General features: G+C 46.6%; 70 non-coding genes across 70 annotated transcripts; all 70 read left to right on the top strand.

Moving 5' to 3' along the window:
- Window positions 1-85: 85 nt before the first annotated feature.
- TRNAP-UGG (transfer RNA proline (anticodon UGG)) lies at window positions 86-157 on the top strand. The gene has a single exon. It is a non-coding gene; the product is annotated as a tRNA-Pro (tRNA).
- Window positions 158-246: 89 nt separating this feature from the next.
- Window positions 247-320, top strand: TRNAP-CGG (transfer RNA proline (anticodon CGG)). The gene has a single exon. It is a non-coding gene; the product is annotated as a tRNA-Pro (tRNA).
- An 86-nt stretch (window positions 321-406) lies between these two features.
- TRNAP-UGG (transfer RNA proline (anticodon UGG)) lies at window positions 407-478 on the top strand. Its single transcript has one exon. It is a non-coding gene; the product is annotated as a tRNA-Pro (tRNA).
- An 89-nt stretch (window positions 479-567) lies between these two features.
- On the top strand, window positions 568-641 carry TRNAP-CGG (transfer RNA proline (anticodon CGG)). The gene has a single exon. It is a non-coding gene; the product is annotated as a tRNA-Pro (tRNA).
- Window positions 642-727: 86 nt separating this feature from the next.
- Window positions 728-799, top strand: TRNAP-UGG (transfer RNA proline (anticodon UGG)). The gene has a single exon. It is a non-coding gene; the product is annotated as a tRNA-Pro (tRNA).
- Window positions 800-888: 89 nt separating this feature from the next.
- On the top strand, window positions 889-962 carry TRNAP-CGG (transfer RNA proline (anticodon CGG)). Its single transcript has one exon. It is a non-coding gene; the product is annotated as a tRNA-Pro (tRNA).
- Window positions 963-1,048: 86 nt separating this feature from the next.
- TRNAP-UGG (transfer RNA proline (anticodon UGG)) lies at window positions 1,049-1,120 on the top strand. Its single transcript has one exon. It is a non-coding gene; the product is annotated as a tRNA-Pro (tRNA).
- A 410-nt stretch (window positions 1,121-1,530) lies between these two features.
- TRNAP-CGG (transfer RNA proline (anticodon CGG)) lies at window positions 1,531-1,604 on the top strand. The gene has a single exon. It is a non-coding gene; the product is annotated as a tRNA-Pro (tRNA).
- Window positions 1,605-1,851: 247 nt separating this feature from the next.
- On the top strand, window positions 1,852-1,925 carry TRNAP-CGG (transfer RNA proline (anticodon CGG)). The gene has a single exon. It is a non-coding gene; the product is annotated as a tRNA-Pro (tRNA).
- An 86-nt stretch (window positions 1,926-2,011) lies between these two features.
- TRNAP-UGG (transfer RNA proline (anticodon UGG)) lies at window positions 2,012-2,083 on the top strand. Its single transcript has one exon. It is a non-coding gene; the product is annotated as a tRNA-Pro (tRNA).
- Window positions 2,084-2,171: 88 nt separating this feature from the next.
- Window positions 2,172-2,243, top strand: TRNAP-CGG (transfer RNA proline (anticodon CGG)). The gene has a single exon. It is a non-coding gene; the product is annotated as a tRNA-Pro (tRNA).
- Window positions 2,244-2,332: 89 nt separating this feature from the next.
- On the top strand, window positions 2,333-2,406 carry TRNAP-CGG (transfer RNA proline (anticodon CGG)). Its single transcript has one exon. It is a non-coding gene; the product is annotated as a tRNA-Pro (tRNA).
- Window positions 2,407-2,492: 86 nt separating this feature from the next.
- Window positions 2,493-2,564, top strand: TRNAP-UGG (transfer RNA proline (anticodon UGG)). Its single transcript has one exon. It is a non-coding gene; the product is annotated as a tRNA-Pro (tRNA).
- A 571-nt stretch (window positions 2,565-3,135) lies between these two features.
- Window positions 3,136-3,209, top strand: TRNAP-CGG (transfer RNA proline (anticodon CGG)). The gene has a single exon. It is a non-coding gene; the product is annotated as a tRNA-Pro (tRNA).
- A 247-nt stretch (window positions 3,210-3,456) lies between these two features.
- TRNAP-CGG (transfer RNA proline (anticodon CGG)) lies at window positions 3,457-3,530 on the top strand. The gene has a single exon. It is a non-coding gene; the product is annotated as a tRNA-Pro (tRNA).
- An 86-nt stretch (window positions 3,531-3,616) lies between these two features.
- TRNAP-UGG (transfer RNA proline (anticodon UGG)) lies at window positions 3,617-3,688 on the top strand. The gene has a single exon. It is a non-coding gene; the product is annotated as a tRNA-Pro (tRNA).
- Window positions 3,689-3,776: 88 nt separating this feature from the next.
- Window positions 3,777-3,848, top strand: TRNAP-CGG (transfer RNA proline (anticodon CGG)). Its single transcript has one exon. It is a non-coding gene; the product is annotated as a tRNA-Pro (tRNA).
- Window positions 3,849-3,937: 89 nt separating this feature from the next.
- TRNAP-CGG (transfer RNA proline (anticodon CGG)) lies at window positions 3,938-4,011 on the top strand. Its single transcript has one exon. It is a non-coding gene; the product is annotated as a tRNA-Pro (tRNA).
- An 86-nt stretch (window positions 4,012-4,097) lies between these two features.
- TRNAP-UGG (transfer RNA proline (anticodon UGG)) lies at window positions 4,098-4,169 on the top strand. Its single transcript has one exon. It is a non-coding gene; the product is annotated as a tRNA-Pro (tRNA).
- Window positions 4,170-4,579: 410 nt separating this feature from the next.
- On the top strand, window positions 4,580-4,651 carry TRNAP-CGG (transfer RNA proline (anticodon CGG)). Its single transcript has one exon. It is a non-coding gene; the product is annotated as a tRNA-Pro (tRNA).
- An 89-nt stretch (window positions 4,652-4,740) lies between these two features.
- TRNAP-CGG (transfer RNA proline (anticodon CGG)) lies at window positions 4,741-4,814 on the top strand. Its single transcript has one exon. It is a non-coding gene; the product is annotated as a tRNA-Pro (tRNA).
- Window positions 4,815-4,901: 87 nt separating this feature from the next.
- On the top strand, window positions 4,902-4,973 carry TRNAP-CGG (transfer RNA proline (anticodon CGG)). Its single transcript has one exon. It is a non-coding gene; the product is annotated as a tRNA-Pro (tRNA).
- Window positions 4,974-5,061: 88 nt separating this feature from the next.
- Window positions 5,062-5,133, top strand: TRNAP-UGG (transfer RNA proline (anticodon UGG)). Its single transcript has one exon. It is a non-coding gene; the product is annotated as a tRNA-Pro (tRNA).
- An 89-nt stretch (window positions 5,134-5,222) lies between these two features.
- On the top strand, window positions 5,223-5,294 carry TRNAP-UGG (transfer RNA proline (anticodon UGG)). The gene has a single exon. It is a non-coding gene; the product is annotated as a tRNA-Pro (tRNA).
- Window positions 5,295-5,383: 89 nt separating this feature from the next.
- Window positions 5,384-5,455, top strand: TRNAP-CGG (transfer RNA proline (anticodon CGG)). The gene has a single exon. It is a non-coding gene; the product is annotated as a tRNA-Pro (tRNA).
- A 410-nt stretch (window positions 5,456-5,865) lies between these two features.
- TRNAP-CGG (transfer RNA proline (anticodon CGG)) lies at window positions 5,866-5,937 on the top strand. The gene has a single exon. It is a non-coding gene; the product is annotated as a tRNA-Pro (tRNA).
- An 89-nt stretch (window positions 5,938-6,026) lies between these two features.
- TRNAP-CGG (transfer RNA proline (anticodon CGG)) lies at window positions 6,027-6,100 on the top strand. Its single transcript has one exon. It is a non-coding gene; the product is annotated as a tRNA-Pro (tRNA).
- An 87-nt stretch (window positions 6,101-6,187) lies between these two features.
- Window positions 6,188-6,259, top strand: TRNAP-CGG (transfer RNA proline (anticodon CGG)). Its single transcript has one exon. It is a non-coding gene; the product is annotated as a tRNA-Pro (tRNA).
- Window positions 6,260-6,347: 88 nt separating this feature from the next.
- On the top strand, window positions 6,348-6,419 carry TRNAP-UGG (transfer RNA proline (anticodon UGG)). Its single transcript has one exon. It is a non-coding gene; the product is annotated as a tRNA-Pro (tRNA).
- Window positions 6,420-6,508: 89 nt separating this feature from the next.
- On the top strand, window positions 6,509-6,580 carry TRNAP-UGG (transfer RNA proline (anticodon UGG)). The gene has a single exon. It is a non-coding gene; the product is annotated as a tRNA-Pro (tRNA).
- Window positions 6,581-6,669: 89 nt separating this feature from the next.
- TRNAP-CGG (transfer RNA proline (anticodon CGG)) lies at window positions 6,670-6,741 on the top strand. The gene has a single exon. It is a non-coding gene; the product is annotated as a tRNA-Pro (tRNA).
- An 89-nt stretch (window positions 6,742-6,830) lies between these two features.
- On the top strand, window positions 6,831-6,904 carry TRNAP-CGG (transfer RNA proline (anticodon CGG)). The gene has a single exon. It is a non-coding gene; the product is annotated as a tRNA-Pro (tRNA).
- An 86-nt stretch (window positions 6,905-6,990) lies between these two features.
- TRNAP-UGG (transfer RNA proline (anticodon UGG)) lies at window positions 6,991-7,062 on the top strand. The gene has a single exon. It is a non-coding gene; the product is annotated as a tRNA-Pro (tRNA).
- A 410-nt stretch (window positions 7,063-7,472) lies between these two features.
- Window positions 7,473-7,544, top strand: TRNAP-CGG (transfer RNA proline (anticodon CGG)). The gene has a single exon. It is a non-coding gene; the product is annotated as a tRNA-Pro (tRNA).
- An 89-nt stretch (window positions 7,545-7,633) lies between these two features.
- Window positions 7,634-7,707, top strand: TRNAP-CGG (transfer RNA proline (anticodon CGG)). Its single transcript has one exon. It is a non-coding gene; the product is annotated as a tRNA-Pro (tRNA).
- An 87-nt stretch (window positions 7,708-7,794) lies between these two features.
- On the top strand, window positions 7,795-7,866 carry TRNAP-CGG (transfer RNA proline (anticodon CGG)). Its single transcript has one exon. It is a non-coding gene; the product is annotated as a tRNA-Pro (tRNA).
- Window positions 7,867-7,954: 88 nt separating this feature from the next.
- On the top strand, window positions 7,955-8,026 carry TRNAP-UGG (transfer RNA proline (anticodon UGG)). Its single transcript has one exon. It is a non-coding gene; the product is annotated as a tRNA-Pro (tRNA).
- Window positions 8,027-8,115: 89 nt separating this feature from the next.
- On the top strand, window positions 8,116-8,187 carry TRNAP-CGG (transfer RNA proline (anticodon CGG)). The gene has a single exon. It is a non-coding gene; the product is annotated as a tRNA-Pro (tRNA).
- Window positions 8,188-8,276: 89 nt separating this feature from the next.
- TRNAP-CGG (transfer RNA proline (anticodon CGG)) lies at window positions 8,277-8,350 on the top strand. Its single transcript has one exon. It is a non-coding gene; the product is annotated as a tRNA-Pro (tRNA).
- Window positions 8,351-8,436: 86 nt separating this feature from the next.
- On the top strand, window positions 8,437-8,508 carry TRNAP-UGG (transfer RNA proline (anticodon UGG)). Its single transcript has one exon. It is a non-coding gene; the product is annotated as a tRNA-Pro (tRNA).
- A 731-nt stretch (window positions 8,509-9,239) lies between these two features.
- TRNAP-CGG (transfer RNA proline (anticodon CGG)) lies at window positions 9,240-9,311 on the top strand. Its single transcript has one exon. It is a non-coding gene; the product is annotated as a tRNA-Pro (tRNA).
- Window positions 9,312-9,400: 89 nt separating this feature from the next.
- TRNAP-CGG (transfer RNA proline (anticodon CGG)) lies at window positions 9,401-9,474 on the top strand. Its single transcript has one exon. It is a non-coding gene; the product is annotated as a tRNA-Pro (tRNA).
- An 87-nt stretch (window positions 9,475-9,561) lies between these two features.
- TRNAP-CGG (transfer RNA proline (anticodon CGG)) lies at window positions 9,562-9,633 on the top strand. The gene has a single exon. It is a non-coding gene; the product is annotated as a tRNA-Pro (tRNA).
- An 88-nt stretch (window positions 9,634-9,721) lies between these two features.
- TRNAP-UGG (transfer RNA proline (anticodon UGG)) lies at window positions 9,722-9,793 on the top strand. The gene has a single exon. It is a non-coding gene; the product is annotated as a tRNA-Pro (tRNA).
- An 89-nt stretch (window positions 9,794-9,882) lies between these two features.
- TRNAP-UGG (transfer RNA proline (anticodon UGG)) lies at window positions 9,883-9,954 on the top strand. Its single transcript has one exon. It is a non-coding gene; the product is annotated as a tRNA-Pro (tRNA).
- An 89-nt stretch (window positions 9,955-10,043) lies between these two features.
- Window positions 10,044-10,115, top strand: TRNAP-CGG (transfer RNA proline (anticodon CGG)). The gene has a single exon. It is a non-coding gene; the product is annotated as a tRNA-Pro (tRNA).
- An 89-nt stretch (window positions 10,116-10,204) lies between these two features.
- Window positions 10,205-10,278, top strand: TRNAP-CGG (transfer RNA proline (anticodon CGG)). The gene has a single exon. It is a non-coding gene; the product is annotated as a tRNA-Pro (tRNA).
- An 86-nt stretch (window positions 10,279-10,364) lies between these two features.
- On the top strand, window positions 10,365-10,436 carry TRNAP-UGG (transfer RNA proline (anticodon UGG)). The gene has a single exon. It is a non-coding gene; the product is annotated as a tRNA-Pro (tRNA).
- A 410-nt stretch (window positions 10,437-10,846) lies between these two features.
- TRNAP-CGG (transfer RNA proline (anticodon CGG)) lies at window positions 10,847-10,918 on the top strand. The gene has a single exon. It is a non-coding gene; the product is annotated as a tRNA-Pro (tRNA).
- An 89-nt stretch (window positions 10,919-11,007) lies between these two features.
- Window positions 11,008-11,081, top strand: TRNAP-CGG (transfer RNA proline (anticodon CGG)). The gene has a single exon. It is a non-coding gene; the product is annotated as a tRNA-Pro (tRNA).
- An 87-nt stretch (window positions 11,082-11,168) lies between these two features.
- On the top strand, window positions 11,169-11,242 carry TRNAP-CGG (transfer RNA proline (anticodon CGG)). Its single transcript has one exon. It is a non-coding gene; the product is annotated as a tRNA-Pro (tRNA).
- Window positions 11,243-11,328: 86 nt separating this feature from the next.
- Window positions 11,329-11,400, top strand: TRNAP-UGG (transfer RNA proline (anticodon UGG)). The gene has a single exon. It is a non-coding gene; the product is annotated as a tRNA-Pro (tRNA).
- Window positions 11,401-12,130: 730 nt separating this feature from the next.
- Window positions 12,131-12,202, top strand: TRNAP-UGG (transfer RNA proline (anticodon UGG)). The gene has a single exon. It is a non-coding gene; the product is annotated as a tRNA-Pro (tRNA).
- Window positions 12,203-12,291: 89 nt separating this feature from the next.
- Window positions 12,292-12,365, top strand: TRNAP-CGG (transfer RNA proline (anticodon CGG)). Its single transcript has one exon. It is a non-coding gene; the product is annotated as a tRNA-Pro (tRNA).
- Window positions 12,366-12,451: 86 nt separating this feature from the next.
- TRNAP-UGG (transfer RNA proline (anticodon UGG)) lies at window positions 12,452-12,523 on the top strand. Its single transcript has one exon. It is a non-coding gene; the product is annotated as a tRNA-Pro (tRNA).
- An 89-nt stretch (window positions 12,524-12,612) lies between these two features.
- Window positions 12,613-12,686, top strand: TRNAP-CGG (transfer RNA proline (anticodon CGG)). Its single transcript has one exon. It is a non-coding gene; the product is annotated as a tRNA-Pro (tRNA).
- Window positions 12,687-12,773: 87 nt separating this feature from the next.
- On the top strand, window positions 12,774-12,845 carry TRNAP-CGG (transfer RNA proline (anticodon CGG)). The gene has a single exon. It is a non-coding gene; the product is annotated as a tRNA-Pro (tRNA).
- Window positions 12,846-13,094: 249 nt separating this feature from the next.
- TRNAP-CGG (transfer RNA proline (anticodon CGG)) lies at window positions 13,095-13,166 on the top strand. The gene has a single exon. It is a non-coding gene; the product is annotated as a tRNA-Pro (tRNA).
- A 248-nt stretch (window positions 13,167-13,414) lies between these two features.
- On the top strand, window positions 13,415-13,486 carry TRNAP-UGG (transfer RNA proline (anticodon UGG)). The gene has a single exon. It is a non-coding gene; the product is annotated as a tRNA-Pro (tRNA).
- A 570-nt stretch (window positions 13,487-14,056) lies between these two features.
- TRNAP-CGG (transfer RNA proline (anticodon CGG)) lies at window positions 14,057-14,128 on the top strand. Its single transcript has one exon. It is a non-coding gene; the product is annotated as a tRNA-Pro (tRNA).
- Window positions 14,129-14,217: 89 nt separating this feature from the next.
- On the top strand, window positions 14,218-14,291 carry TRNAP-CGG (transfer RNA proline (anticodon CGG)). The gene has a single exon. It is a non-coding gene; the product is annotated as a tRNA-Pro (tRNA).
- An 86-nt stretch (window positions 14,292-14,377) lies between these two features.
- On the top strand, window positions 14,378-14,449 carry TRNAP-UGG (transfer RNA proline (anticodon UGG)). The gene has a single exon. It is a non-coding gene; the product is annotated as a tRNA-Pro (tRNA).
- A 249-nt stretch (window positions 14,450-14,698) lies between these two features.
- Window positions 14,699-14,770, top strand: TRNAP-CGG (transfer RNA proline (anticodon CGG)). Its single transcript has one exon. It is a non-coding gene; the product is annotated as a tRNA-Pro (tRNA).
- Window positions 14,771-15,019: 249 nt separating this feature from the next.
- Window positions 15,020-15,091, top strand: TRNAP-CGG (transfer RNA proline (anticodon CGG)). The gene has a single exon. It is a non-coding gene; the product is annotated as a tRNA-Pro (tRNA).
- A 248-nt stretch (window positions 15,092-15,339) lies between these two features.
- On the top strand, window positions 15,340-15,411 carry TRNAP-UGG (transfer RNA proline (anticodon UGG)). Its single transcript has one exon. It is a non-coding gene; the product is annotated as a tRNA-Pro (tRNA).
- A 410-nt stretch (window positions 15,412-15,821) lies between these two features.
- TRNAP-CGG (transfer RNA proline (anticodon CGG)) lies at window positions 15,822-15,893 on the top strand. Its single transcript has one exon. It is a non-coding gene; the product is annotated as a tRNA-Pro (tRNA).
- An 89-nt stretch (window positions 15,894-15,982) lies between these two features.
- TRNAP-CGG (transfer RNA proline (anticodon CGG)) lies at window positions 15,983-16,056 on the top strand. Its single transcript has one exon. It is a non-coding gene; the product is annotated as a tRNA-Pro (tRNA).
- Window positions 16,057-16,142: 86 nt separating this feature from the next.
- TRNAP-UGG (transfer RNA proline (anticodon UGG)) lies at window positions 16,143-16,214 on the top strand. The gene has a single exon. It is a non-coding gene; the product is annotated as a tRNA-Pro (tRNA).
- A 410-nt stretch (window positions 16,215-16,624) lies between these two features.
- On the top strand, window positions 16,625-16,696 carry TRNAP-CGG (transfer RNA proline (anticodon CGG)). Its single transcript has one exon. It is a non-coding gene; the product is annotated as a tRNA-Pro (tRNA).
- Window positions 16,697-16,944: 248 nt separating this feature from the next.
- On the top strand, window positions 16,945-17,016 carry TRNAP-UGG (transfer RNA proline (anticodon UGG)). The gene has a single exon. It is a non-coding gene; the product is annotated as a tRNA-Pro (tRNA).
- Window positions 17,017-17,026: the final 10 nt, after the last annotated feature.

Genomic DNA, 17,026 nt, shown 5'->3' with positions numbered 1-17,026 from the left:
ATTTTGCAGAGGTAATTTAAAGACTATTTAAATGCAACTAACTACAGGGTAGGCCTATGAGTTGAGCATGTTTTATTTCATACATGGTCCGTTGGTCTAGGGGTATGATACTCGCTTTGGGTGCGAGTGGTTCCGGGTTCAAATCCCGGACGGACCCGAGTTTTTGCAGAAGTAATTTGGTGACTATTCAAATGCAACGAGTTAAATTGAAGGACTACGAGCTGAGCATGTTTCAGTGTCATACTTCGTCCGTTGGTCTAGGGGTATGATACTCGCTTCGGGTGTGAGTGGTCCCGGGTTCAAATCCCGGACGGACCCGAGTTTTTGCAGAGGTAATTTAGTGACTATTTAAATGCAACTAACTACAGGGTAGGCCTATGAGTTGAGCATGTTTTATTTCATACATGGTCCGTTGGTCTAGGGGTATGATACTCGCTTTGGGTGCGAGTGGTTCCGGGTTCAAATCCCGGACGAACCCGAGTTTTTGCAGAAGTAATTTGGTGACTATTCAAATGCAACGAGTTAAATTGAAGGACTACGAGCTGAGCATGTTTCAGTGTCATACTTCGTCCGTTGGTCTAGGGGTATGATACTCGCTTCGGGTGTGAGTGGTCCCGGGTTCAAATCCCGGACGGACCCGAGATTTTGCAGAGGTAATTTAAAGACTATTTAAATGCAACTAACTACAGGGTAGGCCTATGAGTTGAGCATGTTTTATTTCATACATGGTCCGTTGGTCTAGGGGTATGATACTCGCTTTGGGTGCGAGTGGTTCCGGGTTCAAATCCCGGACGGACCCGAGTTTTTGCAGAAGTAATTTGGTGACTATTCAAATGCAACGAGTTAAATTGAAGGACTACGAGCTGAGCATGTTTCAGTGTCATACTTCGTCCGTTGGTCTAGGGGTATGATACTCGCTTCGGGTGTGAGTGGTCCCGGGTTCAAATCCCGGACGGACCCGAGTTTTTGCAGAGGTAATTTAGTGACAATTTAAATGCAACTAACTACAGGGTAGGCCTATGAGTTGAGCATGTTTTATTTCATACATGGTCCGTTGGTCTAGGGGTATGATACTCGCTTTGGGTGTGAGTGGTCCCGGGTTCAAATCCCGGACGGACCCGAGTTTTTGCAGAGGTAATTTAGTGACTATTTAAATGCAACTAACTACAGGGTAGGCCTATGAGTTGAGCATGTTTTATTTCATACATTGTCCGTTGGTCTAGGGGTATGATACTCGCTTTGGGTGTGAGTGGTCCCGGGTTCAAATCCCGGACGGACCCGAGTTTTTGCAGAGGTAATTTAGTGACTATTCAAATGCAACTATTTATATTGTAGGCCTACGAGTTGAGCATGTTTGAGTGTCATACATGGTCCGTTGGTCTAGGGGTATGGTACTCGCTTCGGGTGTGAGTGGTCCCGGGTTCAAAGCCCGGACGGACCCGAGTTTTTGCAGAGGTAATTTGGTGACTATTCAAATGCAACGAGTTAAATTTAAAGACTACGAGCTGAGCATGTTTCAGTGTCATATTTCGTCCGTTGGTCTAGGGGTATGATACTCGCTTCGGGTGTGAGTGGTCCCGGGTTCAAATCCCGGACGGACCCGAGTTTTTGCAGAGGTAATTTAGTGACTATTTAAATGCAACTAACTACAGGGTAGGCTTATGAGTTGAGCATGTTTTATTTCATACATGGTCCGTTGGTCTAGGGGTATGATACTCGCTTTGGGTGCGAGTGGTTCCGATTTCAAATCCCGGACGAACCCGAGTTTTTGCAGAAGTAATTTGGTGACTATTCAAATGCAACGAGTTAAATTGAAGGACTACGAGCTGAGCATGTTTCAGTGTCATACTTCGTCCGTTGGTCTAGGGGTATGATACTCGCTTCGGGTGTGAGTGGTCCCGGGTTCAAATCCCGGACGGACCCGAGATTTTGCAGAGGTAATTTAAAGACTATTTAAATGCAACTAACTACAGGGTAGGCCTATGAGTTGAGCATGTTTTATTTCATACATGGTCCGTTGGTCTAGGGGTATGATACTCGCTTTGGGTGTGAGTGGTCCCGGGTTCAAATCCCGGACGGACCCGAGTTTTTGCAGAAGTAATTTAGTGACTATTTAAATGCAACTAACTACAGGGTAGGCCTATGAGTTGAGCATGTTTTATTTCATACATGGTCCGTTGGTCTAGGGGTATGGTACTCGCTTCGGGTGTGAGTGGTCCCGGGTTCAAATCCCGGACGGACCCGAGTTTTTGCAGAGGTAATTTGGTGACTATTCAAATGCAACGAGTTAAATTGAAGGACTACGAGCTGAGCATGTTTCAGTGTCATACTTCGTCCGTTGGTCTAGGGGTATGATACTCGCTTCGGGTGTGAGTGGTCCCGGGTTCAAATCCCGGACGGACCCGAGTTTTTGCAGAGGTAATTTAGTGACTATTTAAATGCAACTAACTACAGGGTAGGCCTATGAGTTGAGCATGTTTTATTTCATACATGGTCCGTTGGTCTAGGGGTATGATACTCGCTTTGGGTGCGAGTGGTTCCGGGTTCAAATCCCGGACGGACCCGAGTTTTTGCAGAAGTAATTTGGTGACTATTCAAATGCAACGAGTTAAATTGAAGGACTACGAGCTGAGCATGTTTCAGTGTCATACTTCGTCCGTTGGTCTCGGGGTATGATACTCGCTTCGGGTGTGAGTGGTCCCGGGTTCAAATCCCGGACGGACCCGAGTTTTTGCAGAGGTAATTTAAAGACTATTTAAATGCAACTAACTACAGGGTAGGCCTATGAGTTGAGCATGTTTTATTTCATACATGGTCCGTTGGTTTAGGGGTATGATACTCGCTTTGGGTGTGAGTGGTCCCGGGTTCAAATCCCGGACGGACCCGAGTTTTTGCAGAGGTAATTTAGTGACTATTTAAATGCAACTAGTTATATTGTAGGCCTACGAGTTGAGCATGTTTGAGTGTCATACATGGTCCGTTGGTCTAGGGGTATGGTACTCGCTTCGGGTGTGAGTGGTCCCGGGTTCAAAGCCCGGACGGACCCGAGTTTTTGCAGAGGTAATTTGGTGACTATTCAAATGCAACGAGTTAAATTTAAAGACTACGAGCTGAGCATGTTTCAGTGTCATATTTCGTCCGTTGGTCTAGGGGTATGATACTCGCTTCGGGTGTGAGTGGTCCCGGGTTCAAATCCCGGACGGACCCGAGTTTTTGCAGAGGTAATTTAGTGACTATTTAAATGCAACTAACTACAGGGTAGGCCTATGAGTTGAGCATGTTTTATTTCATACATGGTCCGTTGGTCTAGGGGTATGATACTCGCTTTGGGTGCGAGTGGTTCCGATTTCAAATCCCGGACGAACCCGAGTTTTTGCAGAAGTAATTTGGTGACTATTCAAATGCAACGAGTTAAATTGAAGGACTACGAGCTGAGCATGTTTCAGTGTCATACTTCGTCCGTTGGTCTAGGGGTATGATACTCGCTTCGGGTGTGAGTGGTCCCGGGTTCAAATCCCGGACGGACCCGAGATTTTGCAGAGGTAATTTAAAGACTATTTAAATGCAACTAACTACAGGGTAGGCCTATGAGTTGAGCATGTTTTATTTCATACATGGTCCGTTGGTCTAGGGGTATGATACTCGCTTTGGGTGTGAGTGGTCCCGGGTTCAAATCCCGGACGGACCCGAGTTTTTGCAGAAGTAATTTAGTGACTATTTAAATGCAACTAACTACAGGGTAGGCCTATGAGTTGAGCATGTTTTATTTCATACATGGTCCGTTGGTCTAGGGGTATGGTACTCGCTTCGGGTGTGAGTGGTCCCGGGTTCAAATCCCGGACGGACCCGAGTTTTTGCAGAGGTAATTTGGTGACTATTCAAATGCAACGAGTTAAATTGAAGGACTACGAGCTGAGCATGTTTCAGTGTCATACTTCGTCCGTTGGTCTAGGGGTATGATACTCGCTTCGGGTGTGAGTGGTCCCGGGTTCAAATCCCGGACGGACCCGAGTTTTTGCAGAGGTAATTTAGTGACTATTTAAATGCAACTAACTACAGGGTAGGCCTATGAGTTGAGCATGTTTTATTTCATACATGGTCCGTTGGTCTAGGGGTATGATACTCGCTTTGGGTGCGAGTGGTTCCGGGTTCAAATCCCGGACGGACCCGAGTTTTTGCAGAAGTAATTTGGTGACTATTCAAATGCAACGAGTTAAATTGAAGGACTACGAGCTGAGCATGTTTCAGTGTCATACTTCGTCCGTTGGTCTCGGGGTATGATACTCGCTTCGGGTGTGAGTGGTCCCGGGTTCAAATCCCGGACGGACCCGAGTTTTTGCAGAGGTAATTTAAAGACTATTTAAATGCAACTAACTACAGGGTAGGCCTATGAGTTGAGCATGTTTTATTTCATACATGGTCCGTTGGTTTAGGGGTATGATACTCGCTTTGGGTGTGAGTGGTCCCGGGTTCAAATCCCGGACGGACCCGAGTTTTTGCAGAGGTAATTTAGTGACTATTTAAATGCAACTAGTTATATTGTAGGCCTACGAGTTGAGCATGTTTGAGTGTCATACATGGTCCGTTGGTCTAGGGGTATGGTACTCGCTTCGGGTGTGAGTGGTCCCGGGTTCAAATCCCGGACGGACCCGAGTTTTTGCAGAGGTAATTTGGTGACTATTCAAATGCAACGAGTTAAATTGAAGGACTACGAGCTGAGCATGTTTCAGTGTCATACTTCGTCCGTTGGTCTAGGGGTATGATACTCGCTTCGGGTGTGAGTGGTCCCGGGTTCAAATCCCGGACGGACCCGAGTTTTTGCAGAGGTAATTTAGTGACTATTCAAATGCAACTAGTTATATTGTAGGCCTACGAGTTGAGCATGTTTCAGTGTCATACATGGTCCGTTGGCCTAGGGGTATGATACTCGCTTCGGGTGTGAGTGGTCCCGGGTTCAAATCCCGGACGGACCCGAGTTTTTGCAGAGGTAATTTAGTGACTATTTAAATGCAACTAACTACAGGGTAGGCCTATGAGTTGAGCATGTTTTATTTCATACATGGTCCGTTGGTCTAGGGGTATGATACTCGCTTTGGGTGTGAGTGGTCCCGGGTTCAAATCCCGGACGGACCCGAGTTTTTGCAGAGGTAATTTAGTGACTATTTCAATGCAACTAGTTATATTGTAGGCCTACGAGTTGAGCATGTTTGAGTGTCATACGTGGTCCGTTGGTCTAGGGGTATGATACTCGCTTTGGGTGTGAGTGGTCCCGGGTTCAAATCCCGGACGGACCCGAGTTTTTGCAGAGGTAATTTAGTGACTATTTCAATGCAACTAGTTATATTGTAGGCCTACGAGTTGAGCATGTTTGAGTGTCATACATGGTCCGTTGGTCTAGGGGTATGGTACTCGCTTCGGGTGTGAGTGGTCCCGGGTTCAAATCCCGGACGGACCCGAGTTTTTGCAGAGGTAATTTGGTGACTATTCAAATGCAACGAGTTAAATTGAAGGACTACGAGCTGAGCATGTTTCAGTGTCATACTTCGTCCGTTGGTCTCGGGGTATGATACTCGCTTCGGGTGTGAGTGGTCCCGGGTTCAAATCCCGGACGGACCCGAGTTTTTGCAGAGGTAATTTAAAGACTATTTAAATGCAACTAACTACAGGGTAGGCCTATGAGTTGAGCATGTTTTATTTCATACATGGTCCGTTGGTTTAGGGGTATGATACTCGCTTTGGGTGTGAGTGGTCCCGGGTTCAAATCCCGGACGGACCCGAGTTTTTGCAGAGGTAATTTAGTGACTATTTAAATGCAACTAGTTATATTGTAGGCCTACGAGTTGAGCATGTTTGAGTGTCATACATGGTCCGTTGGTCTAGGGGTATGGTACTCGCTTCGGGTGTGAGTGGTCCCGGGTTCAAATCCCGGACGGACCCGAGTTTTTGCAGAGGTAATTTGGTGACTATTCAAATGCAACGAGTTAAATTGAAGGACTACGAGCTGAGCATGTTTCAGTGTCATACTTCGTCCGTTGGTCTAGGGGTATGATACTCGCTTCGGGTGTGAGTGGTCCCGGGTTCAAATCCCGGACGGACCCGAGTTTTTGCAGAGGTAATTTAGTGACTATTCAAATGCAACTAGTTATATTGTAGGCCTACGAGTTGAGCATGTTTCAGTGTCATACATGGTCCGTTGGCCTAGGGGTATGATACTCGCTTCGGGTGTGAGTGGTCCCGGGTTCAAATCCCGGACGGACCCGAGTTTTTGCAGAGGTAATTTAGTGACTATTTAAATGCAACTAACTACAGGGTAGGCCTATGAGTTGAGCATGTTTTATTTCATACATGGTCCGTTGGTCTAGGGGTATGATACTCGCTTTGGGTGTGAGTGGTCCCGGGTTCAAATCCCGGACGGACCCGAGTTTTTGCAGAGGTAATTTAGTGACTATTTCAATGCAACTAGTTATATTGTAGGCCTACGAGTTGAGCATGTTTGAGTGTCATACGTGGTCCGTTGGTCTAGGGGTATGATACTCGCTTTGGGTGTGAGTGGTCCCGGGTTCAAATCCCGGACGGACCCGAGTTTTTGCAGAGGTAATTTAGTGACTATTTCAATGCAACTAGTTATATTGTAGGCCTACGAGTTGAGCATGTTTGAGTGTCATACATGGTCCGTTGGTCTAGGGGTATGGTACTCGCTTCGGGTGTGAGTGGTCCCGGGTTCAAATCCCGGACGGACCCGAGTTTTTGCAGAGGTAATTTGGTGACTATTCAAATGCAACGAGTTAAATTGAAGGACTACGAGCTGAGCATGTTTCAGTGTCATACTTCGTCCGTTGGTCTAGGGGTATGATACTCGCTTCGGGTGTGAGTGGTCCCGGGTTCAAATCCCGGACGGACCCGAGTTTTTGCAGAGGTAATTTAGTGACTATTTAAATGCAACTAACTACAGGGTAGGCCTATGAGTTGAGCATGTTTTATTTCATACATGGTCCGTTGGTCTAGGGGTATGATACTCGCTTTGGGTGCGAGTGGTTCCGGGTTCAAATCCCGGACGGACCCGAGTTTTTGCAGAAGTAATTTGGTGACTATTCAAATGCAACGAGTTAAATTGAAGGACTACGAGCTGAGCATGTTTCAGTGTCATACTTCGTCCGTTGGTCTCGGGGTATGATACTCGCTTCGGGTGTGAGTGGTCCCGGGTTCAAATCCCGGACGGACCCGAGTTTTTGCAGAGGTAATTTAAAGACTATTTAAATGCAACTAACTACAGGGTAGGCCTATGAGTTGAGCATGTTTTATTTCATACATGGTCCGTTGGTTTAGGGGTATGATACTCGCTTTGGGTGTGAGTGGTCCCGGGTTCAAATCCCGGACGGACCCGAGTTTTTGCAGAGGTAATTTAGTGACTATTTAAATGCAACTAGTTATATTGTAGGCCTACGAGTTGAGCATGTTTGAGTGTCATACATGGTCCGTTGGTCTAGGGGTATGGTACTCGCTTCGGGTGTGAGTGGTCCCGGGTTCAAATCCCGGACGGACCCGAGTTTTTGCAGAGGTAATTTGGTGACTATTCAAATGCAACGAGTTAAATTGAAGGACTACGAGCTGAGCATGTTTCAGTGTCATACTTCGTCCGTTGGTCTAGGGGTATGATACTCGCTTCGGGTGTGAGTGGTCCCGGGTTCAAATCCCGGACGGACCCGAGTTTTTGCAGAGGTAATTTAGTGACTATTCAAATGCAACTAGTTATATTGTAGGCCTACGAGTTGAGCATGTTTCAGTGTCATACATGGTCCGTTGGCCTAGGGGTATGATACTCGCTTCGGGTGTGAGTGGTCCCGGGTTCAAATCCCGGACGGACCCGAGTTTTTGCAGAGGTAATTTAGTGACTATTTAAATGCAACTAACTACAGGGTAGGCCTATGAGTTGAGCATGTTTTATTTCATACATGGTCCGTTGGTCTAGGGGTATGATACTCGCTTTGGGTGTGAGTGGTCCCGGGTTCAAATCCCGGACGGACCCGAGTTTTTGCAGAGGTAATTTAGTGACTATTTCAATGCAACTAGTTATATTGTAGGCCTACGAGTTGAGCATGTTTGAGTGTCATACATGGTCCGTTGGTCTAGGGGTATGGTACTCGCTTCGGGTGTGAGTGGTCCCGGGTTCAAATCCCGGACGGACCCGAGTTTTTGCAGAGGTAATTTGGTGACTATTCAAATGCAACGAGTTAAATTGAAGGACTACGAGCTGAGCATGTTTCAGTGTCATACTTCGTCCGTTGGTCTAGGGGTATGATACTCGCTTCGGGTGTGAGTGGTCCCGGGTTCAAATCCCGGACGGACCCGAGTTTTTGCAGAGGTAATTTAAAGACTATTTAAATGCAACTAACTACAGGGTAGGCCTATGAGTTGAGCATGTTTTATTTCATACATGGTCCGTTGGTCTAGGGGTATGATACTCGCTTTGGGTGTGAGTGGTCCCGGGTTCAAATCCCGGACGGACCCGAGTTTTTGCAGAAGTAATTTAGTGACTATTTAAATGCATTTAACTACAGGGTAGGCCTATGAGTTGAGCATGTTTTATTTCATACATGGTCCGTTGGTCTAGGGGTATGATACTCGCTTTGGGTGTGAGTGGTCCCGGGTTCAAATCCCGGACGGACTCGAGTTTTTGCAGAGGTAATTTAGTGACTATTTAAATGCAACTAGTTATATTGTAGGCCTACGAGTTGAGCATGTTTGAGTGTCATACATGGTCCGTTGGTCTAGGGGTATGATACTCGCATTGGGTGTGAGTGGTTCCGGGTTCAAATCGCGGACGGACCCGAGTTTTTGCAGAGGTAATTTAGTGACTATTCAAATGCAACTAGTTATATTGTAGGCCTACGAGTTGAGCATGTTTCAGTGTCATACATGGTCCGTTGGCCTAGGGTCATGATACTCGCTTCGGGTGTGAGTGGTCCCGGGTTCAAATCCCGGACGGACCCGAGTTTTTGCAGAGGTAATTTAAAGACTATTTAAATGCAACTAACTACAGGGTAGGCCTATGAGTTGAGCATGTTTTATTTCATACATGGTCCGTTGGTTTAGGGGTATGATACTCGCTTTGGGTGTGAGTGGTCCCGGGTTCAAATCCCGGACGGACCCGAGTTTTTGCAGAGGTAATTTAGTGACTATTTAAATGCAACTAGTTATATTGTAGGCCTACGAGTTGAGCATGTTTGAGTGTCATACATGGTCCGTTGGTCTAGGGGTATGGTACTCGCTTCGGGTGTGAGTGGTCCCGGGTTCAAATCCCGGACGGACCCGAGTTTTTGCAGAGGTAATTTGGTGACTATTCAAATGCAACGAGTTAAATTGAAGGACTACGAGCTGAGCATGTTTCAGTGTCATACTTCGTCCGTTGGTCTAGGGGTATGATACTCGCTTCGGGTGTGAGAGGTCCCGGGTTCAAATCCCGGACGGACCCGAGTTTTTGCAGAGGTAATTTAGTGACTATTCAAATGCAACTAGTTATATTGTAGGCCTACGAGTTGAGCATGTTTCAGTGTCATACATGGTCCGTTGGCCTAGGGGTATGATACTCGCTTCGGGTGTGAGTGGTCCCGGGTTCAAATCCCGGACGGACCCGAGTTTTTGCAGAGGTAATTTAGTGACTATTTAAATGCAACTAACTACAGGGTAGGCCTATGAGTTGAGCATGTTTTATTTCATACATGGTCCGTTGGTCTAGGGGTATGATACTCGCTTTGGGTGTGAGTGGTCCCGGGTTCAAATCCCGGACGGACCCGAGTTTTTGCAGAGGTAATTTAGTGACTATTTCAATGCAACTAGTTATATTGTAGGCCTACGAGTTGAGCATGTTTGAGTGTCATACGTGGTCCGTTGGTCTAGGGGTATGATACTCGCTTTGGGTGTGAGTGGTCCCGGGTTCAAATCCCGGACGGACCCGAGTTTTTGCAGAGGTAATTTAGTGACTATTTCAATGCAACTAGTTATATTGTAGGCCTACGAGTTGAGCATGTTTGAGTGTCATACATGGTCCGTTGGTCTAGGGGTATGGTACTCGCTTCGGGTGTGAGTGGTCCCGGGTTCAAATCCCGGACGGACCCGAGTTTTTGCAGAGGTAATTTGGTGACTATTCAAATGCAACGAGTTAAATTGAAGGACTACGAGCTGAGCATGTTTCAGTGTCATACTTCGTCCGTTGGTCTAGGGGTATGATACTCGCTTCGGGTGTGAGTGGTCCCGGGTTCAAATCCCGGACGGACCCGAGTTTTTGCAGAGGTAATTTAGTGACTATTTAAATGCAACTAACTACAGGGTAGGCCTATGAGTTGAGCATGTTTTATTTCATACATGGTCCGTTGGTCTAGGGGTATGATACTCGCTTTGGGTGCGAGTGGTTCCGGGTTCAAATCCCGGACGGACCCGAGTTTTTGCAGAAGTAATTTGGTGACTATTCAAATGCAACGAGTTAAATTGAAGGACTACGAGCTGAGCATGTTTCAGTGTCATACTTCGTCCGTTGGTCTCGGGGTATGATACTCGCTTCGGGTGTGAGTGGTCCCGGGTTCAAATCCCGGACGGACCCGAGTTTTTGCAGAGGTAATTTAAAGACTATTTAAATGCAACTAACTACAGGGTAGGCCTATGAGTTGAGCATGTTTTATTTCATACATGGTCCGTTGGTTTAGGGGTATGATACTCGCTTTGGGTGTGAGTGGTCCCGGGTTCAAATCCCGGACGGACCCGAGTTTTTGCAGAGGTAATTTAGTGACTATTTAAATGCAACTAGTTATATTGTAGGCCTACGAGTTGAGCATGTTTGAGTGTCATACATGGTCCGTTGGTCTAGGGGTATGGTACTCGCTTCGGGTGTGAGTGGTCCCGGGTTCAAATCCCGGACGGACCCGAGTTTTTGCAGAGGTAATTTGGTGACTATTCAAATGCAACGAGTTAAATTGAAGGACTACGAGCTGAGCATGTTTCAGTGTCATACTTCGTCCGTTGGTCTAGGGGTATGATACTCGCTTCGGGTGTGAGTGGTCCCGGGTTCAAATCCCGGACGGACCCGAGTTTTTGCAGAGGTAATTTGGTGACTATTCAAATGCAACGAGTTAAATTGAAGGACTACGAGCTGAGCATGTTTCAGTGTCATACTTCGTCCGTTGGTCTAGGGGTATGATACTCGCTTCGGGTGTGAGTGGTCCCGGGTTCAAATCCCGGACGGACCCGAGTTTTTGCAGAGGTAATTTAAAGACTATTTAAATGCAACTAACTACAGGGTAGGCCTATGAGTTGAGCATGTTTTATTTCATACATGGTCCGTTGGTCTAGGGGTATGATACTCGCTTTGGGTGTGAGTGGTCCCGGGTTCAAATCCCGGACGGACCCGAGTTTTTGCAGAAGTAATTTAGTGACTATTTAAATGCATTTAACTACAGGGTAGGCCTATGAGTTGAGCATGTTTTATTTCATACATGGTCCGTTGGTCTAGGGGTATGATACTCGCTTTGGGTGTGAGTGGTCCCGGGTTCAAATCCCGGACGGACTCGAGTTTTTGCAGAGGTAATTTAGTGACTATTTAAATGCAACTAGTTATATTGTAGGCCTACGAGTTGAGCATGTTTGAGTGTCATACATGGTCCGTTGGTCTAGGGGTATGATACTCGCATTGGGTGTGAGTGGTTCCGGGTTCAAATCGCGGACGGACCCGAGTTTTTGCAGAGGTAATTTAGTGACTATTCAAATGCAACTAGTTATATTGTAGGCCTACGAGTTGAGCATGTTTCAGTGTCATACATGGTCCGTTGGCCTAGGGTCATGATACTCGCTTCGGGTGTGAGTGGTCCCGGGTTCAAATCCCGGACGGACCCGAGTTTTTGCAGAGGTAATTTAGTGACTATTTAAATGCAACTAACTACAGGGTAGGCCTATGAGTTGAGCATGTTTTATTTCATACATGGTCCGTTGGTCTAGGGGTATGATACTCGCGTTGGGTGTGAGTGGTCCCGGGTTCAAATCCTGGACGGACCCGAGTTTTTGCAGAGGTAATTTAGTGACTATTTAAATGCAACTAACTACAGGGTAGGCCTATGAGTTGAGCATGTTTTATTTCATACATGGTCCGTTGGTCTAGGGGTATGATACTCGCTTTGGGTGCGAGTGGTTCCGGGTTCAAATCCCGGACGGACCCGAGTTTTTGCAGAAGTAATTTGGTGACTATTCAAATGCAACGAGTTAAATTGAAGGACTACGAGCTGAGCATGTTTCAGTGTCATACTTCGTCCGTTGGTCTAGGGGTATGATACTCGCTTCGGGTGTGAGTGGTCCCGGGTTCAAATCCCGGACGGACCCGAGTTTTTGCAGAGGTAATTTAGTGACTATTTAAATGCAACTAACTACAGGGTAGGCCTATGAGTTGAGCATGTTTTATTTCATACATGGTCCGTTGGTCTAGGGGTATGATACTCGCTTTGGGTGCGAGTGATCCCGGGTTCAAATCCCGGACGGACCCGTATTTTTGCAGAAGTAATTTGGTGACCATTCAAATGCAACGAGTTAAATTGAAGGACTACGAGCTGAGCATGTTTCAGTGTCATACTTCGTCCGTTGGTCTAGGGGTATGATACTCGCTTCGGGTGTGAGTGGTCCCGGGTTCAAATCCCGGACGGACCCGAGTTTTTGCAGAGGTAATTTAGTGACCATTTAAATGCAACTAGTTATATTGTAGGCCTACGAGTTGAGCATGTTTCAGTGTCATACATGGTCCGTTGGTCTAGGGGTATGGCACTCGCTTCGGGTGTGAGTGGTCCCGGGTTCAAATCCCGGACGGACCTGAGTTTTTGCAGAGGTAATTTGGTGACTATTCAAATGCAACGAGTTAAATTGAAGGACTACGAGCTGAGCATGTATCAGTGTCATACTTCGTCCGTTGGTCTAGGGGTATGATACTCGCTTCGGGTGTGAGTGGTCCTGGGTTCAAATCCCGGACGGACCCGAGTTTTTGCAGAGGTAATTTAGTGACTATTTAAATGCAACTAACTACAGGGTAGGCCTATGAGTTGAGCATGTTTTATTTCATACATGGTCCGTTGGTCTAGGGGTATGATACTCGCTTCGGGTGTGAGTGGTCCCGGGTTCAAATCCCGGACGGACCCGAGTTTTTGCAGAGGTAATTTAGTGACTATTTAAATGCAAGTAACTACAGGGTAGGCCTATGAGTTGAGCATGTTTTATTTCATACATGGTCCGTTGGTCTAGGGGTATGGTACTCGCTTCAAGTGTGAGTGGTCCCGGGTTCAAATCCCGGACGGACCCGAGTTTTTGCAGAGGTAATTTAGTGACTATTTAAATGCAAGTAACTACAGGGTAGGCCTATGAGTTGAGCATGTTTTATTTCATACATGGTCCGTTGGTCTAGGGGTATGATACTCGCTTTGGGTGCGAGTGGTTCCGGGTTCAAATCCCGGACGGACCCGAGTTTTTGCAGAAGTAATTTGGTGACCATTCAAATGCAACGAGTTAAATTGAAGGACTACGAGCTGAGCATGTTTCAGTGTCATACTTCGTCCGTTGGTCTAGGGGTATGATACTCGCTTCGGGTGTGAGTGGTCCCTGGTTCAAATCCCGGACGGACCCGAGTTTTTGCAGAGGTAATTTAGTGACTATTTAAATGCAACTAACTACAGGGTAGGCCTATGAGTTGAGCATGTTTTATTTCATACATGGTCCGTTGGTCTAGGGGTATGATACTCGCTTTGGGTGTGAGTGGTCCCGGGTTCAAATCTCGGACGGACCCGAGTTTTTGCAGAGGTAATTTAGTGACTATTTAAATGCAACTAACTACAGAGTAGGCCTATGAGTTGAGCATGTTTTATTTCATACATGGTCCGTTGGGCTAGGGGTATGATACTCGCTTTGGGTGTGAGTGGTCCCGGGTTCAAATCCCGGACGGACCCGAGTTTTTGCAGAGGTAATTTAGTGACTATTTAAATGCAACTAGTTATATTGTAGGCCTACGAGTTGAGCATGTTTCAGTGTCATACATGGTCCGTTGGTCTAGGGGTATGGCACTCGCTTCGGGTGTGAGTGGTCCCGGGTTCAAATCCCGGACGGACCCGAGTTTTTGCAGAGGTAATTTGGTGACTATTCAAATGCAACGAGTTAAATTGAAGGACTACGAGCTGAGCATGTATCAGTGTCATACTTCGTCCGTTGGTCTAGGGGTATGATACTCGCTTCGGGTGTGAGTGGTCCCGGGTTCAAATCCCGGACGGACCCGAGTTTTTGCAGAGGAAATTTAGTGACTATTTAAATGCAACTAACTACAGGGTAGGCCTATGAGTTGAGCATGTTTTATTTCATACATGGTCCGTTGGTCTAGGGGTATGATACTCGCTTTGGGTGTGAGTGGTCCCGGGTTCAAATCCCGGACGGACCCGAGTTTTTGCAGAGGTAATTTAGTGACTATTTAAATTCAACTAACTACAGGGTAGGCCTATGAGTTGAGCATGTTTTATTTCATACATGGTCCGTTGGTCTAGGGGTATGATACTCGCTTTGGGTGTGAGTGGTCCCGGGTTCAAATCGCGGACGGACCCGAGTTTTTCCAGAGGTAATTTAGTGACTATTCAAATGCAACTAGTTATATTGTAGGCCTACGAGTTGAGCATGTTTCAGTGTCATACATGGTCCGTTGGCCTAGGGGTATGATACTCGCTTCGGGTGTGAGTGGTCCCGGGTTCAAATCCCGGACGGACCCGAGTTTTTGCAGAGGTAATTTAGTGACTATTTTAATGCAACTAACTACAGGGTAGGCCTATGAGTTGAGCATGTTTTATTTCATACATGGTCCGTTGGTCTAGGGGTATGATACGCGCTTTGGGTGTGAGTGGTCCCGGGTTCAAATCCCGGACGGACCCGAGTTTTTGCAGAGGTAATTTAGTGACTATTTAAATGCAACTAGTTATATTGTAGGCCTATGAGTTGAGCATGTTTCAGTGTCATACATGGTCCGTTGGTCTAGGGGTATGGTACTCGCTTCGGGTGTGAGTGGTCCCGGGTTCAAATCCCGGACGGACCCGAGTTTTTGCAGAGCTAATTTAGTGACTATTTAAATGCAAGTAACTACAGGGTAGGCCTATGAGTTGAGCATGTTTTATTTCATACATGGTCCGTTGGTCTAGGGGTATGATACTCGCTTTGGGTGTGAGTGGTCCCGGGTCCAAATCCCGGACGGACCCGAGTTTTTGCAGAGGTAATTTAGTGACTATTTAAATGCAACTAACTACAGGGTAGGCCTATGAGTTGAGCATGTTTTATTTCATACATGGTCCGTTGGTCTAGGGGTATGATACTCGCTTTGGGTGTGAGTGGTCCCGGGTTCAAATCCCGGACGGACCCGAGTTTTTGCAGAGGTAATTTAGTGACTATTCAAATGCAACTAGTTATATTGTAGGCCTACGAGTTGAGCATGTTTCAGTGTCATACATGGTCCGTTGGCCTAGGGGTATGATACTCGCTTCGGGTGTGAGTGGTACCGGGTTCAAATCCCGGACGGACCCGAGTTTTTGCAGAGGTAATTTAGTGACTATTTAAATGCAGCTAACTACAGTGTAGGCCTATGAGTTGAGTATGTTTTATTTCATACATGGTCCGTTGGTCTAGGGGTATGATACTCGCTTTGGGTGTGAGTGGTCCCGGGTTCAAATCCCGGACAGACCCGAGTTTTTGCAGAGGTAATTTAGTGACTATTTAAATGCAACTAGTTATATTGTAGGCCTACGAGTTGAGCATGTTTCAGTGTCATACATGGTCCGTTGGTCTAGGGGTATGGCACTCGCTTCGGGTGTGAGTGGTCCCGGGTTCAAATCCCGGACGGACCCGAGTTTTTGCAGAGGTAATTTGGTGACTATTCAAATGCAACGAGTTAAATTGAAGGACTACGAGCTGAGCATGTTTCAGTGTCATACTTCGTCCGTTGGTCTAGGGGTATGATACTCGCTTCGGGTGTGAGTGGTCCCGGGTTCAAATCCCGGACGGACCCGAGTTTTTGCAGAGGTAATTTAGTGACTATTTAAATGCAACTAACTACAGGGTAGGCCTATGAGTTGAGCATGTTTTATTTCATACATGGTCCGTTGGTCTAGGGGTATGATATTCGCTTTGGGTGCGAGTGGTCCCGGGTTCAAATCCCGGACGGACCCGTGTTTTTGCAGAAGTAATTTGGTGACTATTTAAAAGTAACTAGTTAAATTGTAGGACTACGAGCTGAGCATGTTTCAGTGTCATACTTCGTCCGTTGTTCTAGGGGTATGATACTCGCTTCGGGTGTGAGTCATCCCGGGTTCAAATCCCGGACGGACCCGAGTTTTTGCAGAGGTAATTTAGTGACTATTCAAATGCAACTAGTTGTATTGTAGGCCTACGAGTTGAGCATGTTTCAGTGTCATACTTCGTCCGTTGGTCTAGGGGTATGATACTCGCTTCGGGTGTGAGTGGTCCTGGGTTCAAATCCCGGACGGACCCGAGTTTTTGCAGAGGTAATTTAGTGACTATTTAAATGCAACTAACTACAGGGTAGGCCTATGAGTTGAGCATGTTTTATTTCATACATGGTCCGTTGGTCTAGGGGTATGATACTCGCTTCGGGTGTGAGTGGTCCCGGGTTCAAATCCCGGACGGACCCGAGTTTTTGCAGAGGTAATTTAGTGACTATTTAAATGCAAGTAACTACAGGGTAGGCCTATGAGTTGAGCATGTTTTATTTCATACATGGTCCGTTGGTCTAGGGGTATGGTACTCGCTTCAAGTGTGAGTGGTCCCGGGTTCAAATCCCGGACGGACCCGAGTTTTTGCAGAGGTAATTTAGTGACTATTTAAATGCAAGTAACTACAGGGTAGGCCTATAGGTGAAGCATGTTTTTTTTCATACATGGTCCGTTGGTCTAGGGGTATGATACTCGCTTTGGGTGCGAGTGGTTCCGGGTTCAAATCCCGGACGGACCCGAGTTTTTGC

This window comes from Phalangium opilio, unplaced genomic scaffold, assembly GCF_054372755.1.
Source record: "Phalangium opilio isolate 3A_F unplaced genomic scaffold, DU_Popi_V2 ptg000487l_1, whole genome shotgun sequence".
Classification (NCBI taxonomy): Eukaryota; Metazoa; Arthropoda; class Arachnida; order Opiliones; family Phalangiidae; genus Phalangium; species Phalangium opilio.
This window is presented reverse-complemented; position numbering and strand designations above follow the sequence as displayed.